Raw genomic sequence first — 18,110 nt, forward strand, 5'->3', positions numbered from 1 at the left:
ACTGGCGAACTGTAAGTCATCCGATGATCTTGATTAGCTGACTGTATGTCATCAGATAATCAATATTGATTGACAGTAAGTCATCAGAGGATCTGGATTGGCTGACTGTATGTCATCAGAAGTTCTGGATTGGCTGACAGTGTCACGTGCCCCTTACGGAATTATTACTAACCCAGGAGAAGGACAATTAAAATGTTAAATAGCTCTGTACACCAAGTCAGCAAAGCCGACGGTCTGGATGTATAAAATATAAAAACCATAATAAGGTGAAAGGTATAACAATTTAATAAGCTATATCTCGGTATTCAACAATTACATAGAAATTTTTCAATGCAATTGCTTTCAATCAATACAAGACCTATTCAATAGCCAATTATTTCATCAGGCGAAATTAAAGGTGAGAGTGTTTCCTTCCCGTGTCCCTTCTGCCATGTATTCCTTTGTCGATACTTCCGGTACACTTGTTTCCGTTCTCCCGGCCTACTTGTCGGTATTTCGGGTACCCTTGTTCCGTCTCCAGGCCCTGCGTCTTCGCATAGTTGCTTAATTCCACTTGCTGTCCTCATCTCCTTCTCTCTAATCTTCGGGTGACGTCCTATCCCACCCAGAAAGCTTAATGTAGATTAGAAGAAGGGACGTACAATTTGGCCTCTTTGTTCAAACACAGGAGAATTAACACACATTGAGAAGACGTTTGATCAGCATAATGGCAATTAAATCATTAGATCAACTCATACAATCACATATACATATTCCATACACGCTTGTTCTATAATAAAGGCTACAACAACAACAATAATATCACGACTTCTGATACATATACGCATATCTCTAATTCTCTGTATAGTAAACTATCAACATCAACAATGTTTCTACGCATTTCCTACCTTACAAATTATAAAAAACACATACAAATATAAAAATACCTAATTATACGTGCACAAGAAAAACAATACATAACTCTGCATAATCCACACTATATCGTCAAATATAAACAAGTCAAAGTCCTAACACTACCCACTATTAAATTCAGTTCTGCACCACGATGCAGCAACGTAGCAGATTACACTATCCACTTGGAATGTATCCTAACAACTACATACAATTATCTTGAATATTACTAATTTGCTTTACGCTACATTACGACATGTTGATAATGTGTTGTGATGTGATTTTTAACGTAGCTTTAACAATATTTCAGTCATATCACTACGATGTCTGCAATGTGGCAGTTTATAGTGATGTCTAGCACTGGGGCATCATGCCGCAGATATGTATCATGATGTCCCACCCAGTCACATTATCCTGACACCATGCGGACCAGTGTATTTGATTCACCTTTCTTTCTTAGATGAGACTGAGCTCCAGGAGAGATCCACATTTTTTTATTTTGTATGTTTTTCTCTCATGGAGCAGGTCTATCTTTAATTTATAAATGCTCTAAAAGTTCGTCGCAAATGCGTAAAAAAAAAAAAAAATTTAAAAATATATATTATATAACCATTCGAGAATGGGCAACAACTCTCCGCAGAATGTCATATAGAATTCTGCAGAGAGTCCATCTCCTCCTGGCGATTTTCCCTTATTCATTGAATTTATGCTTTCTAAAATTTCCTCTTGTGTGATAAAATCATCACAGAGTTGTTTAAAATCATGATTAATTTTTTTACAAGGTATTTTTTCTAAATAGTTATCAATTTCATTCCCTGCTATATTTTGCGAATCATACAGTGTGGCATAAAAGTTTTTAATGTATTTCATAATTCCCTCTTTTTCTGTTATTGTTGTTGTTGTTGTTGTTGTTGTGTTGATTTTAATTTTATCCATAGTTTTATCTCCCCCCAATCTTTTTTCCTCCCTTTTATACAACCCCTCTGCTTTTTTATATATCCCCGTATATTTCCCTGCCCTGATTTCTCTACCCCTGCTTTCTATTTTATTTATTTCTTCCAATCTGTTTTTTAAATTGGTCCCTCTATCATTAGTGTTTAATTTTTGCAGTTGGTTTCTAATCGCTTCTCTTTCCATTTTTAGTTTCTTACTTTTTAAGTTACAGTGATCTATCGCTAATTTTTTAATTTTGACTTTTAATTTTTCCCATTCTAATATTATGTCTATATTTTCCCTACTTTTAAGTTTATCTATCTCTTTTCTTGGTATTTTGTACAAAATCTGTGTCTTTTAGAATTGAGTTATTTAGCATCCATCTTCCTTTCCCCCATTTAATTCTAGTTTTAATTATTACAGTCATATTTATGAGTTTGTGATCAGATATTTTAAGATCAGTAATGTTAGTTTCTTTGTGTTTATTTATATCATAATTATTACAGTAAAATTTATCTAAGCGACTTCCTTTATTAGTTTTATATTCGTAAGTGAACTGTTTCCTTAATAAATTTTGTACTCTATATACATCTATTAGTTTGTACTTTTTAATAAAATATTCCATTTCTGGTTTGATCCTAATATCATTTGGTGCCAGATTTCCCTCCCTGTCTATATTATCTCCCACCCAGTTAAAATATCCCCCTATGATAAGGTTCCCTGTCGCATATTTTTCTATATATTTATTTAAATGTTCTAAAAATTCTTTCTTATGTTCCCTGTTGGCTGGCATATATATATTAATTATGTTTATTTCTTCAATTACTACATGCATCATTCTACCTTTAAAATACCTTTCTACTTCTACTCTATCCCATGATAATTCCTTTTTATTTTTAATTAAATTTGCCACCACCCCTTTAATGTCTGTACTTTCATAATCACTAGTTATTAAAATCCCGTCTAAATGACTTTCAATTGCTACTTTTATAATGTCTTTAAATCCATTGTGCGTTTCTTGTATCATCAATATGTCGTAGTTTAAGTCTTTTGGGAATTTGTATATCTTTTCTCTATTAATACCGTTTACATTTACAGACAGGAGTTGCAAGTTTGTTCCTTCCATTCCTGCCTCTTACCAGGGTGTTGTTTTTGTTTACATTAATTAACCTGTTTAGATTTGTTTTTATATTAAATATTACTACGTGTTTAGTTGTGAATCTTCTGGAGGGGCACTGGTTTCCCTACCCCCCTCTGATGAAAGTGTATTACTTTGGGTTTCTAAGGTGCTTGTAACTGTCGATTGAATTGTGCTTTCCGTTTCAGTGTAACTTGTTTGTCTAGATTCCATTGTTGTTCCGGTTTCATCCTCAAGTTCTGCGTCGTTTTCTGTGTCCGGTTCTGACTCCGTTTGCCCCTCACTCCCGTCTTCCTGTTCTTTTCCTTGTAATTGTTGTGTTTCTGTTTCTGCTGTTTTCCTTCCCTGTTTATTCTTTTTCCGTCTTGACAGTGGTTTCTCCTGGGGTGATATAACATCTGCATTCCTTTTTTCCCTCCTCCTCCTGGGCATCGGTGTCGATGTCAATGGGGTCTCTATCTGCGAGTTTTCTCCTGGTTGTTGGTTTTCTTCTTCTAGTACGTCAAATCTGTTGTTTTTTTTTGTCGTTATCTCCTCTTCGTTCTGCAAGATGGATCTTGCAGTTTTATTGGGACTCAGATACGCTTCCCACTCTAGGGTATGGTGCCCTTCTATCTTAGTTACATCCAGGTCAGGTAAGGTTTGTATCCTTTCTTCTCTTTCCTTTTCCTCCCTGACTTGTTTTATCAGGGTTAGGACCTCTGCCTGTTGCTGCTGTAATTTTTGTTGTTGTTGTTGTTGCTGTTGCGTCTGCTGGGATGTAGGTCTCTCTGCCGCTTTGCTGGCATAGGTTTGTTCTTGTGGGCTTGTTCCTATTCCTTTACAGTCTCTGAGGCCATGCCCTTTTTGGTGGCACAGGGGGCAAACTCTATCCTGCTCGCTCCCCCTGTACCATGTTTTCAGTCGAAATCCCAACACGTAAAAGAAAATTGGGATTTTCTTCGCCTCCTCCCTGCTAACGTATAACAGTATGTTCCCAGACTTTATGGGGGCGAATCCCCAGACTGTTGCCATCTTGTGGGTCACTACTGTCACCCCTGTCTTTTTCTATGATCTGCTCTTTTTTTTTTTTTTTTTTTTGGGGGGCACCAGACAGATGCCCCCCCCCTTTCCAATTTACATAAATTGTTTATGTGTTTGGGTATTCCCCCCGATGTGTTGTAGTGTTTTATTCCATCTTTTTTGGAAAGTGAATTTAGGAATTCGGGTATTTTGTTCGGTCCTTAGTGTGTCTATAGAGGGGTTTATCCGAGAGTGATTTAGATTATCCTCTCGGTTTAACTTCCTCTTTTCGTTTTCTCAGTGACCTTGCTAGGGTCTCCTACATCCCATGTATGCTATATGTTTGTGCTATGTGTTATGTATGTTATAATATCTTTCTGTTGGGATAGCTGTTAATCAAATTCTTGTAGTGTATAAGTTTTCCTACTATATTCCGTGTTTAAATACCACGGAAGATCTTGTTTGTAGTTTTTGAATTTGGAAGAAAGGTGATTTCCCCTTAATTTTGAATCTTAATGATTCTTATGTATATGCTGTATCACCTTTCTTAATAAGATTAGACTGAGCTCCAGGGAGGGTTCACATTTTTTTTTATTTATTATGCTTCTCCCCCATGGAGCGGTCTATCTTGTAGTTATAATTGTATCTAAATATGTTCCAATATAATATTGGAGAAATATTTGAAAAAAAAAAATTTTAAAAGAGTGTTAGTGATAGAATGGAAGGAATTTATTTTTTAAAATTTTAAATTTCCAAGAGGGGTTCTGTTCCAGATTCTGCCATGGGCCTGTTCACTTCGCGTAGCGCCATGTGACATAGCCCCATGGCCTCATCATCTGTACGTTCCCTCTTGAAATCTAATCTAATCTATTTTTAAAATTTAATAGGTCCACATATTTTAATAGTATTTACTATAAAGCTAGAAATTTTGTATAATGTTTCTTTATTAAAATCGCCGTCTAAGTATAGTAGACTCTGCGGCTTAAAAGAGCTATTTTTATTTATTTCATTTATTATTATTGTTCTTTCATTTAATGTTTCTTTACAATGTAGAATAATATGTCTTTTGCTATAAAACCCTATTTTGCACAGCGGACATTTTGGCGGTACTCTGACCATACGCCGTCTCGTTGCCACCTCTCCTGTCAACCACGCATCATGCATGTATTTGAAGGCGAGGCTTTGTACTTTCAGGGACCCTAGTCTAGACCAGTGCCCCCATGCTTTCTTCCAGTTCACATATAAGTTTTCTTTTTCTACTTTAGGTATTATATTTTTGGTCAAGTCATTTCTAATCCAATCGTATGAAAGTTTTTCGTCCAAGTCCCAAAATTCTTTTTTATCTCTATACTTCATTAATAAATCTTTTATGCTTCTATATTTTCTTGGTGCTTCTAGTAACTTCATGACATTATTATTTTTGTATATCCCCTCCCTATTTCTTAATACAAACCCAAACCAATATATATATATCCCCTCCCATGGTAGTTTTGGAGTGTCTGCTATGATCTGCTCTTGCCAAGGTCCAAACATGCACTTATCCGTTCACAATGAATGTAACAGAATAATGTCTAGCTGCGTGAGAAACCCGCTCTAAAATGTGACTATCTTAGTTCTGATTGGATACCACTGGTCTCTTTAAAAACTGTCTGGGGTAGTATCACATAAGTGTTATAATGTCCGGTTTCCGGTCTCTAAGCCTAGCCGACAGGTGACATCACTGCTGATTGCAAAACAAACAGAGTTTCTCACCACCATGGCAAGGTTCTTCAAAGGAAGTAACAACAAATTTAACCATAACGCAATGGCTAATTCACGTGCAGGTAGTTTCTTTGTTTCAAAATCGGTCTAAGTCGTAATATTATATAACATGTATTGAAATTACCCAAAGTATTTTGAAATACGAATTCGATCAGAAAACATTTTTAAACATGAGGCAGGAATCTTTAGCAAATTTTTTCACATAGTAGGTCATTAGAGGAACCAGACTGAATGACTGTATGTTATCAGAGAATCTGAACTGACTGACTGTAAGTCATCAGAGGATTTGAGCTGGCTGACTGTATGTCGTCAGAATATCTGGATTGGCTCTCTGTAAGTCATCAGAAGAGTCAGACTGGATGACTGTCTGTCATCAGAGGATTCGGATTGACTGACTATAAGTTATCAGAGGAGCGTTATGGACTAAAAGATTGTTCAGAGGAGGCACGTCGCTAACTGTTCTGGGATCATCTGGATGTATGTATTAAACAAAATCTGGAGTTCAGGGATTATAAATATCGAAGTCTCTCTTATCTCAAGTCAAATTTTCTATAAACTTTAGACATTGTTTGCTTCTAAATATACTTTAAATCGTTATACATGTTGCATGTAAATAACAAGATAGCATTACTAGATTCAATGTGACAAGAACGTTAAAAGCATATAAAGCAGTCAAAATGAGGCATTCCGTCATTGTTGAAGAATCTGATTATAAACATTCATTATATGAATGTCGCATACCTTTAGAAAATGAATATACCGATTCATTCCCAGCAACTAATATTTTGTTCTAATTTCGGGAAGAAAAGTATATCGCGGACTTCCTGAATTTTAAGCCAAATATCAGGCTTGTAGAATATGGTGAACTTTCTGAATTTAGAGCCAAATACCTTGTAGGTATAACGTCGACACAGGTAAATCAAATTAAGTTTGAAATCAATAATCTTTAAAAAAAAAAAAAACGTTATGTCACTAATGAATGTCTTAACCAAAGCCAGAAAGAGGATCATGTTATATATCAGATATATCAGTTACCTGAAGGTCCACCAAATATTTACACTGTTAATATCTGTTAAGCATTCTTGAAGTTCTTGAATATCGGGAGACATGTGTTGCTGATTTTACTGGTGACAGTTCCAAAAGAAGCTGACCTGAGAACCATTTTAGCTCCCATTTGGACTCCATGTTTGTCTGGGTTCAAACATGTCCTGCAGGTTAAGGTCTCTTACTTATGTTTCGTTCCAGAAAGACTTTGAAGTCTTTAATCATAAGTAATTTCTTTTACTTAATCACGGAATTAAAGAGCCCATTTATTATGACTAAGCTTGAATCGTTACATGCAGTATACAATGAACAAAACTCCTTTTTTAGTTTCTTGGCCTGTGTTTTACGTCTAGCTTTCGTTCGCTTGTATGTAATGATCTTGGTTATATTAAAATCCAATGGTGATGGGCAATTTATTCGTCTTCCGCAGGGATAACCGAAAATAACGACCTGACCAATTGTGTGATTGAAAAAATCCTGGAGAAATGACAAATCTCACACCCTCTTAATTTGCCTGTTGATCATAGCGTATGCTAAACAATATCCATCTTCCCTATTTTCATTTTTATTTCTTCTGCATCAAAAGGTTTACAGTTGTATATGTAATAAATGCATCTATCTAATGCATCCGTCAAATCATGCAGCTGTCGATCAGATGAGAAACGTTTAAGAAGGCAACGTCGAAAAGTAGGCTTGGATCTTGTGATGTCATGTGCCATGCACATTCAAAATATACTCGGTGAACCGAATTCAGCAACGGCATGACATCTATTTATAGAGCTGTACAATTTATTGTACGCTACATTGAATGAATGTACACTTTATAAATGATCACACTGACCCAACAATGATCACGACAAAGGAACTGTTCAGGCTCTAAAATGTAATTAGAGCATGCCTGAGATCTGTTTTATATGTATCTCCCTTTCACATTGCCAGTACCAAGACTGCATGAGAAGTAAATGAGAATTTCAGTTGATGTATATGTGGTATTAATTGTGCAACCACTTTTATCGGATTTTCATTAGATTTCAATATTATCAAACGGCACGTATAGCCTTTGGCTTTTGCGAAGGTAATGTATAACCTTTAGCTTTGATACTTTCGAAAGGCGTGTTAGCCTTTGGCTTTTTAACCTGAGAAGGGCTTGTACAGTTTTTGGCTTTTTAACTTGAGAAGGGCATGTATAGCCTTTGGCCGTGTTACTTGAGACAGGCATGTATAACCTCTGGTTTTATCACTTGAGAAGGGCATGTATAACCTTTGGTTGGGTTACTTGAGACCGGCATGTACAGCCTTTGGCTTTGTTACTTGCAAAATTCGTGTACAGCTTTTGGCTTTTGTTACTTGAGAAGTGTATATATAACCTTTGGCTTTGTTACTCGAGAAGGGAATGTATAGCTTTGGCTTTGTTGCTTGCGTAGGCCATTTATAACCTTTTGTTTTCTTACTTGTGAAGGGCATGTACAGCCTTTGTTATTGTTACTTGCGAAGGGCATACATGCCCTTTGGCTTTGTTACTTGAGAAGGGCATGTATAACCTTTGGTTTAGTTACTTGATATAGGCATGTATAGACTTCTGCTTTGTTACTTGCGAAGGTCATGTTTATAGTTTGGTTATATTACTTGAGAAGGCATGTATAGTGTTTGGCTTTGTTTTTTGTGTTTTTCAATAATACAAAAGAGTTGGATTCATAGGACTTTGGTTTGCTGTGTTTTCCAGTAATACCAAAGAGTTGGATTCGTAGGACTTTGGTTTGCTGGCGATCACTCTTACGATGTCTAAAACGCCGTGCTGATATAATGGTAAAGGCAGAAATAGACAAACGTATCGCAACCGACATACTGATAAAGTATATTTTCACATTTGTATGAGGTCCGGCGATTATCATATCCAAATAATATCCTTGTGTCCAGTCAATAATATAAAGCCCATATTGAACCTATAGTCCCCATGTTTAAGTTGGTAAGCCAGAAACCTGAAGTTAGTCGCATTCATTAAAATTTAAAGCAAACTAGTTTGGCTCCTCTTGTGACATATATCATCGCGCTGGGTGAAGTAATTTGCCGGTCATGTGTTATTATGGATTGTACTAGGTGACGTAAAGATCTAAAGGTAAACCGTGTTGGCACGTCCCATGTCGTTCGGGAATACGCTGGGTAAAATAAAAGTCGTCTGCAATAACTCATCGGAGTTTTCAGGTCCACTGCATAAATGTGTTGTTGCAAGCAATTGTGTGATAAATATTTCATATTCTATCGTCCACATTGCATTAATATTTTATGGGAAATCTACAATGACATTTATCTGGAAACGGGTTGGATAGATACAGTTATGAAAAGAGACGGAACCAGAAAATTCAGAATGAAGTGGGAATTGGAAACAAAACAAATCTTCAATTTGGCATCACTTGGGACTGATTTTAACTATCATTCATGTTTTGCCGTTTTTCTGTTCTGTCTTATTTGCTTTTATTTATTTGTTTTGTTTTATTGTTACACTAAGAACGGACGTTAAGGTAAGAATATAGACTGAACATTTGATATTAATTAACATAAATCTATGATATCGCAACCGAATTCCACTAATGCTCCAGTAAAAAAGAAATGCTGTAATCACACGAAACATGGAAATGTATTTAACGTACAGCATCTGAAATGAAAAATTTATATTCTACCGACGTAACATACGTTGACCGATCAAATTGTAACAGTGATATTCACCTTGTGAGATTAAACCATAGTCATGTACGGCACAATGCAAGGACTTGGACACCATTTTGATAGATACTGACTTACGGCACTATGCAAGCACTTAGATACCATATTGATGGGTATTGACTTACGGTACTATGCATATACTTACGCGTAATATTGGTAGATACTAACTACCACTGCAGTCTTAAAAGCAGTAATGTCCATTCCTAAAGCGGACTGTTCAACGTGTTCCTTTTATGATATTTTGACAGACATAAAAGTAAGGGATATACATTCTAATACATAATAGACGCTTATCAACTTTGTATTCATGACGCAGTTGAGAAGTGAAGTCATATTCTTTTTAATATAAGAAAATGTTACGTAATTTTGTCCCAACATTGACCAATGTAAATTTAGTTGCATTGTTGCTCTGGCACAATAAAAAAAAATTGAAGAAAGAAAACCAAGGCACACGTATTGTAAGAGTTTACCTGTAATCATAACCACATGAACTGATTTTATTACCTGGAGAAATTTAATTTCCATGGATACTGAACCATAGTTTTACAGAACACGAGCTTAATGTATTCCACTACTTTCTAGGGAAGATAATAAACAAATCACTTTCACTAGTGGTAAACGGTCTACCCAGCTGTTGCCAAGGCTGCATGTGTGGCATATCTGTCGGTTTCATTTTCTTTCCGAATGAAGCTACTACGCATGCATTAACAGTTACGTTCGTCGGAAGACGAATTAAAGGTGGATAACATTTTCTTTTTGCATCTAGTTAATAAAAATATTATATCGACTATCTAGGCAAATGGAAATTTATAAAAGAAGGAAACATTGCCAAAATATTGACTGACACAAAACTACAAGTGTGTCAAGATTGAAGTCTGTATATTTTTGGTTTTCCTTTTCCTAGCACAAAATATGTAAGAAACAGTCTGTCGTTATGTTACTTAAAATGTCAGCTTCCATCAATCCTCTGAAATCCACGAAGAATTCTTCACCAGTCTAGATCTTTGCGGAGGATTTATTCGCCTTTAAAAATCAACCAGGCAGTTGTTTTTCAAGTTCATTACAAAGACATGTTGGGTCTCTTGATGCATGCCGTGGCCTTAGCCGATTTTATTCAGATTCGCAGGTTATATTCTTCTTTCTAAATAATAATTTACAACCAGGGTCATTCTGCCATTTGACTTAAAAGTCAGGCACTCCAGGAGATGCAGAACATGTCATTGTTCTGTGTGCAGTAGCGTAGCCAAAAGTTCTTCCCCCACTCCTCAACTTAATTCTGGGATCTTCTCCCCCCCCCCAAAAAAAAAAAAAATTAAATAGAAAAAAGGTTTTCTGATGGGATCTTTTGGTCTCCACTGGGCCCGGTCTCCTTTCCTCTCTCACACATACACTATTGCGGGAATTGCTTAGGCGGTTGCCACGCTACTGTCCATGTATTAAAGCAATCGAATAATACCGTGTAATACTTCGAACAAATGACGTCATGTATGCTCTACTATTCTTAAGCATGTGAAATATTCTCAGTTGAAGTCGGAGCGGTTATCATAAGTCATAAGTATGAAAATTACTATTTTATTTTCATCCGACTTTACCTTTATATGACCCATAATGAGTTGCAGCGAAACCAGGATGGATATAAACATACAAATTGTGAACTAACAACGAAAACAGCAAATTTATGTAACTTAAAAGTTTTCTTACAGCAATACAACAGCTATATGTTATGCGTCAGAATGAATTTTTTTTCCGGGAGGGGGGCAAGGTCGAAATTATAAGGATGTATTTATAACCTACAAAGTGGAAGTTTACAACCCACCCCAACCCTTGCGGATGCCCCGTGGTAGGAGTTAGACAAATAAATATCTTTCTCAGACATATTCGTTAATTGTCGAGGCAAACCGAAAGACATACCTCTACCTTTGAATGGAAGAAGATACTAATTAATAATTTCTTATATTTTATTTTTGCAACAAACAATCTGAATTCGGATGATCTGTTCTCATTCGTGGAGATCTAAAATGTATAGCTGTAAATGACTACAAATGCATAAAGTTATAAGATTCCAAAACTTAAAATTGCGCTCATTGTGCATGGAATTTAATGGTAGAATGTTCCATAAACAAATCGGAATATTTTGGGTGTTTTGTAAATTATATTAATAGATTTTTTCATCGAAGTTTACATAAACGAAGCAATACATGCATGAAAAAAATTATGAAACTATGTGGAAAGCATTTCTTTAACGGATATTTATTCGAAATTTCATCACTGGAAACTGACTCAATGTTTTGTAAGTAGCGAAGGAGCCTTATCTGAAATTGTTATTGATCTGTTGAAGCCCAACGGTATTTTTAGATTTATAATAAGTGAGACAAATGTTTACGATTAAGAAGAATTAAAAATAATCGATCGCATATATTTGTAAAGTTGTGATCCCTATGCTCACAAACGTCGGTATCGATATTTTAATTGCTTATATTTGTAAAGCAGTGATCCGTGTGCTCACAAACGTCGGCATCGATATTTTAATTGCTTACACTTGTAAAGTGATAAAATCCGTGTGCTCACAAACGTCGGCAACGATATTTTAATTGAATATAGTTGTAAAGCGGTGTCCGTGTGCTCACAAACATCGGCATCAATATTTTAATTATATACTTTTGTAAATCGGTGATCCGTGTGCTCACAAAATTCAGCATTGATATTGTAATTGTATATATTTGTAAAGCGGTGATCCGTGTGCTCACAAACGTCGTCATCGATATTTTACTTGAATATAGTTGTAAAGCGGTGTTCCGTGTACTCACAAACGTTGGCATCGATATTTTAATTGAATAATGTTGTAAAGTGGTGTTCCGTGTACTCAAAAACGTTGGCATCGATATTTTAATTGAATAATGTTGTAAAGCGGTGTTCCCTGTACTCACAAACGTTGGCATCGATATTTTAATTGAATAATGTTGTAAAGTGGTGTTCCGTGTGCTCACAAACGTCGGCATCGATGTGTTAATGGTGACTAAATAAATGAAAGAAAAGAAATAGAAAGAAAAGGAAAAACGGAAAAATATGACGTAACATGACATTTAAAAATGATACGTTCCATTACCATTGGAGGAAGAGAAATTTGAATCCTATTTTGGTAATAAAGAAAGACAGCGGACGAAAGTACATGTATATAGAGACTTCGCTTCATAACCAAGCCACTTTTTCTGTCATTTTAGTTACTCTGCTTTCTTTATTATTCTCTTCTCTCGTTGTCTGTCTGGTCTGTCTGTCTGTCTCTCTCTCTGTCCCCATCCATCTATGTTCATTTATCTTACACCGGACAAACATTTGTTGATCTAATCGCCCAAACTAAAAACGGAGCACAATAAAAATCCCAAGGAACCTACTCGATTCGCCGGCTGAGAACACTACAACCTATCGGTTAAAGTGAAAGGATAAAAACAGGCAAATATCATTGCGTAGATAACAAGAAATTTCTCATAAAAGTTACCCGGATCACATTCTTCCGCCATTAATTTTCTTGTTCAATAACGTTATCTCCATTTGCAAGTTTCTGTGGGTTTTTTTTAGGTGTAAAAGAACGCATATACTTTTAGCTCATTTTCTTGTTTACTCATTCACAACACACTTTTAAAAAAAAACAAAAACTTGCTTTAGAAGAAAACGTTAACTAGTTTTATATACTAACCAGCGGAGCAAAACACTACATCTGTGATACAAATGTTCTAACCACTTCCACCTTGCGAATTTCCTCTTAACTTGAATCGAAATACGAAACGCCGTACAACATTGTTCGTTTGATTGATTTAGAATTGTGTCGTATTTTGTATACATCTACAGTGAAAAATCATATAGATTCTGAGAATGAATTATGCTTTGTGTATTGTTCTTGTTTCGTTTGTCTAAACGTCTTATGCAACTTTGTGCCTTGGAGAGACGAAACGGAAGATCCCTAAACCTCTTAGGCTTGTTTTATTACATGTATTGCTGTTTTGTTTTTGCCATTTTTCATTTTCATATACATGACTTTTCAGAACCAACACGATAAAATGGAAAAGGCTGTTAGTAGCAATGTATGTATGTATGTATGTATGTATGTATGTATTTATGTATGTGTGTGTGTATGTATGTCTGTCTGTCTGTCTGTATGTATGTATGTATGTATGTATGTATGTATGTATGTATATGTGTGTGTGTATGTATGTATGTATATATATATATGTATGTACGTATTCATGCATGTATGTATGTTGATGTTTCGTGACTCTGTCTTTACCGTCCATTGTTCACAGCCTAGAAATAAGTCAAAACACACTGGTTCCCTTTGCGATAGTCGTAATATCCCGCTAGTTTATTATTGCTACGCAACTTTTTATTATTATATCTCTTGTTGTAAATTTCCTATAGTGAATCTAGCATGTAATAGTCCAGAATTTGTATTGGATTTTATGTTTAGTATTTGTTTCGTGTAGGAAAGATATTTAGTACCCTCACGCAAAGCCTGTTCATCTCGAAATGTTAGGAAATCATTTTGAATTTGCGCCGATTATATGTATATGTGTATGAATATGTATATGATATGTATAGGCCGACAAGTTCTAACACTAACCTCCTAATGCTGAGTGCCGAGTGAGATAGCTGTTAGTAGCATTTTTATGTCTTTGGTATGATTCGGCTGGGGTTCAAACCCACGACCTCCCGCATTCGAGTAGGACGCTCTAACCACTAGGCCATCGGAACAGTAACTTGATGACGTAAAACAAACTGACTTGTACATAGCAGCAGTAAAACTTGTATTATCTCCATATTCTACATCAAAGAAAAGGGTGTAAAAAATACAGTTTAAGTTTTGTGTGATTGAGTTGTCAAAGAGTGCGTTTTTCCCAGGCAGTGTTTTACTAATAAAATTTACGATAGTTGTAGCAATGGTGTTGTCCCAAAAATGGTAGGTGACCCAGTTTGGGGAGTTTGATACTTACAAATCGCTAAAACAACAAGGAAAACACACTTTTTAAATGGTTTATCCATAAATGAATTGTTTTTTTAAAAAATACACCTATCCTAGCTTTTTAGTTTTGATTTCATGGACTATATTTTCTGGTATGAAGCCTCCTTTATCAACTGTAGAAGGGTTTTTATATATAAAAAAAATATTGTCCCCTGTCTATTTGAAAACTTAGAAATTTCTAAACAATTTTATTTAGCTGAATCGAATCATCACGTATATTTGAATCATTTGCTTTGAAATGCGCTTATTGGCAAGCGATGCAAAATTTGCATGTTATTTTGATGGGCTTTTGGTTGCAGAATTAGCCTGATTGGTTTTAATTTCATACCATACACACACTAATCGATTCTCCCTGGAGAACATTTATAACATTTCCTAGAGCCAACACTACTCCACTATCACGAATCTTGATATTTACTTTGCATGGTGAACAATACAGATATAAGACGAGGTTTAATAACAGGTATTCTCCAATCAATCTATAGTCCATCTAACTTTTAGGTTTTAATGATTGAGACCCGATCATACAGCGACCATAATGATACATGATTAGTGGTGTCCTAATGCTATGATGCTAGTGTCTCGCCCAAAACGGCAGAAAGCACATAATTTGCAATGATTTTCTCTAAAGAGGTGCACTTACATATCGATGTGTTTGCATGGCTAATTAACCTTATGAGAAAGTTTATTTAGTGAACTGTAGTCCTCCGCGTTGTTTCGGGAAGATGGATTTAATCAATTATTAATTACCTTCGCTTCTTTTATTGAGGGAGCATGCAATTCTTGATGGCTGAGTAAATTTACACACAATTCAGCTAGGTTTATTCGTTCCAGAAATGAGAAATTATGAATCATAAATCGTCCAACTACTCCCCAGAGAGCCATTTGGATCTATACTTGCGTATGGTGTGTTTACAGACAAAATAAAAAAAGAGCGCATTGTATTATTAATAAAGATATGCTTTATTTAAAAGCTGTGTACGATGGATGAAAGATGTGAGGGAAATTAACTTTGTTTTCCGTATAATGCGACGGCAAATCTTGGCCTATGCTGTTTTGTAGTCGCTTGCAAGTTCCACATGGGTCAATAAGGAATTTCTTTCAGTTCATTGATGGAGCGTTGTTCGAGCAGTGTAGTATGGAACTAAACGTGTATGACATATATTAATTCCACTTCTGACGGAATTAAGGTTAGTTAGCCATGCAAACACATCGATATATAAGTGCACCTCTTTAGAGAAAATCATTGCAAATTATGTGCAAATTATATACACCAGACAGAACGGAAAGTGCTATCTGGATTCGGTAGAAGAATGCTTGACAACAGTAGACAGACTTAATATTTAATACAAATAATACTATCATACAGGTTACAGAAGTTTTAATTGGTACTCTACGGAGATTCGAACCCAGGTCCATGGGTAAACGGCACCCATCGCCTTGCCTACACACACGAGCCCATATTCTCTCACGACTAAGCAGACATCACCAAAAAATTATGCCACTCAATCGGTGTTATATGCACTCGTGTGTAGCAGACACACTCGCATGACGACCAAATAATTAATTCTCATCTATCTACACAGTCATTCCGAATTACTATGAAATAAATCAAGGTATATATACTTATTTATAGAGAATTATAAATATACACCAGACAGAACGGAAAGAGCTAGATTCTATAGACTTTGGACTTTTTATTTTTAACGTAGCTTTAACAATTTTTCAGCCATATCGCTACGATGTCTGCAGTGTGGCAGTTTATAGCGATGTCTAGCACTGGGGCATCATGCCGCAGACATGTAGCACCATGTCCCACCCAGTCACATTATCCTGACACGAGGCCGACCAGTCCTAACACTAACCTCTTAATGCTGAGCGCCAAGCGAGGCAGCTGTTAGTACCATTTTTGTAAGTCTCTGGTATGACTCGGCCGGGGATCGAACCCACGACCTCCCGCATCCGAGGCGGACGCTCTAACCACTAGGCTACCGGAGCGATTGCTAGATTCTATAGAAGAATGCTTGATAATAGCGTGTGTGCCTGCTACACACGGGTGCAAATAACACTAATTGAGTTAAACAGCATGAAAATTACTTTTGAGATTAATTACTCCGCCATGTTCGGCCATATGTTTTTCGCCTGTATTGGTGAATAGGTCGATTGTTTTTTTTTCAACAAGAATGGTGGTTGGGGTAAACAAACCAAAAGTTTAGTATTGTCTTATATCATCTAGTTCATTTTGATCAGCATATCTTCTTTGGCTATAATATACATAAATATTGTTCCAAGTATGACATTTGTCGACCTGAAACCCACAATTTAAAGTGAACGGATTCCCGGGTGTACCTAATGCATCATTACTACTGTTAGAGGAAGGCAACGACAAAAAGTACAATTATAGTAGCAATAAAAGCAACAAAATGTTGACAACTGATAATGAAACAAGGTCGACTTTTGTCACAATTTTATCCTTCGTTTTATATTTTGTGGAAACCTTGTGCATGTTTTCTCTTTCAATTACTTCACTGAAGCAGACGACAACAGCACGTGCAGGATAGGAATACCCTGCTACGGCTGCTGTGAATAGGCTTCGACACTTATGAAGTGTGATTCACCAATGACGTAATGTGAGCTGGGAAATTAATTATCGATAGGCCGTGATTCACAGACTTCTGTCGCATTACCTCCAGGCAAAGTCTTTGTTCTTCTCCCTCTTTCAGGATATTCTTGAAATTGCATTACGTGCTCAAATCCTTTTTGCTAAATATTTTTCTAGCTTAGTCATTTTTTGGTGTGTCATACAGTCATAAATATGCACTTCTGATTAAAACAAAATTAGCATCAAAGGATCGTCTCTCAAGGAATTCTAACTACCAGTCTAATCTGCAATCAACGTACTCAGTTTGAAACACTCTGGCGTTTGAAAAGGCAAATATTTCGCTGTTATAGTAAATTGATTTCTTGTTGGTATAGCAAAGTTGCATTTTCTTTTCTATGCTCTTTGAGCTCTTTTCCGCAATAAACGTAACAACGCGTTCCTTGATAATTATACCAATCCACAATATGTACTACAACCTAAATGACGTCATACTTATTAACACTTGTAATTAATCCCGATTAGCACATGCGCATAAGAATTAAGTTTTTCATGTGTTTTAACCTTTGAACCTCTTATGAATGCGATTATCCCTAGAATCGAGCTGTTTCATTTTGTTTCGATTCTCTGTTGTGGTTTTGTGACTTGATGTATACAGTCATGTTTGTGCCACAGAATTACTTACTCGTAAATACATTAATTTACTTGCAATTAATGCACGTTTCAGTCCATGCCTGACTTAATAAGTATGGGATAGACAGCCGTATTAGGTTTCTGGTAAACAATGTTTGCTGACTTTTAAGTCCACGGTGAGAATGTTTGTAAATTATCTTTTTATTGATTTGTTTGTGTATAGTTGTATCGTGAGTGGATAGGAAACCATAAAAAGACCACCCTTGTATACGAAACCTAAATTATAACACCATCCATCTCACACTCTCTCAATATCCGTCTGTGCATGTTTTTGTTTTTAATTTCATGCCCATTTATGGATCCAGGCATACATG

This window comes from Sinohyriopsis cumingii, chromosome 4, assembly GCF_028554795.1.
Source record: "Sinohyriopsis cumingii isolate HCF-2022 chromosome 4, ASM2855479v2, whole genome shotgun sequence".
In the NCBI taxonomy this organism is placed as follows: domain Eukaryota; kingdom Metazoa; phylum Mollusca; class Bivalvia; order Unionida; family Unionidae; genus Sinohyriopsis; species Sinohyriopsis cumingii.